This window comes from Propithecus coquereli, unplaced genomic scaffold (assembly GCF_000956105.1).
Source record: "Propithecus coquereli isolate 6110/MARCELLA unplaced genomic scaffold, Pcoq_1.0 Scaffold74, whole genome shotgun sequence".
In the NCBI taxonomy this organism is placed as follows: Eukaryota; Metazoa; Chordata; class Mammalia; order Primates; family Indriidae; genus Propithecus; species Propithecus coquereli.
In genome coordinates, this window is record NW_012153507.1 from 3,504,380 (window position 1) to 3,506,119 (window position 1,740).

The 1,740-nt window shown below is 37.6% G+C and overlaps 1 pseudogene across 1 annotated transcript in view; it reads right to left on the reverse strand.

The window, feature by feature from the left end:
* Window positions 1-611: 611 nt before the first annotated feature.
* The window catches only part of LOC105824416, a 16,206-nt pseudogene continuing 15,077 nt past the window's right edge, over window positions 612-1,740 (reverse strand). Inside the window, exon 2 of the transcript XR_001138201.1 lies at window positions 612-1,737. The product of XR_001138201.1 is annotated as an RNA-binding motif protein, X chromosome-like (transcript). The remainder of the gene's footprint in view (window positions 1,738-1,740) is intronic.

Below are 1,740 nucleotides of genomic sequence, written 5' to 3' on the forward strand. Positions count from 1 at the left end.
AGATTCTGGTGGGTTATTGATCTGGATTATACTTGTTGCATGGGTTGTGATAAATGAATTATGAAAATTGTGTCTTTGACAGTCCTCTAACCTTAGAGACTATTCCCAAATTTTAGCAGAAAACCCTGCTTTCTGTAGCTTCCTTTCCTCTCTCTCTCTCTCTCTCTCTCTCTCTCTCTCATGCCCTTTAACTAAATGATATCCAGAAAGTACATGGATATTTATGAGCCCTTTCTTAAGACAATTTTGCATTTATTTAAAAAATTTTACATACAAGGAAAGATGTTGATTTATTTAAATTAGTGGAAGAAAATTCTGCAGAGTACCCACTTCAACTACAATTCCAATTACTTTTTTCCTTCTGTCATCACAATCATTTGAAAATTATAGAAGTCTCAGCACCAAAGTTTGCAAACTCAAGAAATTGAGTGTTTTCAAGAATATATAACTTTAAAAATAGAAACAAACATTCCTTTAAGCCATCTCATTTTAAAGGTAATACAGATGGTCCAAATATATTATTCAGCATTATTACCTTATGATAATAAGCACACATTGTGCCACAGAGCTATCCCTAATAAGTTACTTTCTGATCATAAAGTTTTTTTTTTTTTTTTTTTGGCCAAACTTTTAATTTAGTATTTTGTAGTTGTTTAACACACACTTAAATGGTCTTACTGGGGGAGGGGAAAGGGAAGGTTCTTGCAGATTCCCAAGGAAATGTCAGAAAGGCAAAATATGGCCAGCATTATCCATTTGTTTTGGGTTTACTGGGTGAATAGCACTTTCCTTACATAGGCATTTGATCTCAGGTTTTTAATACTGAGAACATTTTGATTTCAGTTTGAAGACACCCTGAAATCCTAGAAGTAGCATACCCAACCACCCTCTAACAGCTAGTTTGTATAGGCAGAACGATTCATCTCTCCATTTTAGATGGCTAGATGTTTGTGGAAGATCTTAGAATTGCTTGCCTCATTTACTGGGAAAAATCGAATAGAAAGTGGCCTTTAGGGACACTTTTACTTGGAAAATAACAACACTAGTACAACAAGTCAAGTCTTACACATTTAACATTTGCTTGTTGAAAGCAATGTCATAAAGTCAAATAAAATTAAACATGTTTTACTTTTTTCCTCACAAGAACATAAAAATTATGGAGGGGAACTTAACAGGAAATTTTAAAAAGGTAACACAATTTTTCCTTTTAGTAGTCCTTGGGTAGTTATGATAATAGTTTCCACTTTTTGTTTGTTTCCTTGAACAGGGATTTTGGTACAAAGTTTTGTTTGTTTCTAGTATCTGCTTCTGCCTCCCCCTCTATCAGATCGGCTTCCTCCACGGCCACCACCTCTTGGTGCTCCGCGGCTTGAACTGCTGTAGGAATCACGTGGAGGAGGGTACCCCCTTTCCATAGAAGGGGGAAGCCCTCTTTCTTGTCTGCCAACCCGATCACGACCACTTGAGTAGAGATCACTTCAGCTGCTTGAGTAACTGTCTCGACTTCCACCATATCCGTCACATGAGCTGCTGTAATCATCATAGCGACTGCTTCCACCATAAGATGGCGGGGCCCTCGTGTAGGTGGAGCACTACGTGAGTTACCATAACTCTCATATGAATCTCTGTAGGAACCTCCACTTGGATGATCTGAATAGTCACGATCACGACCATATCCATCTCTATCACTATAGCCTCTTGATGGATAGTCATCACGTGAACTGGAATGACCATAATCAC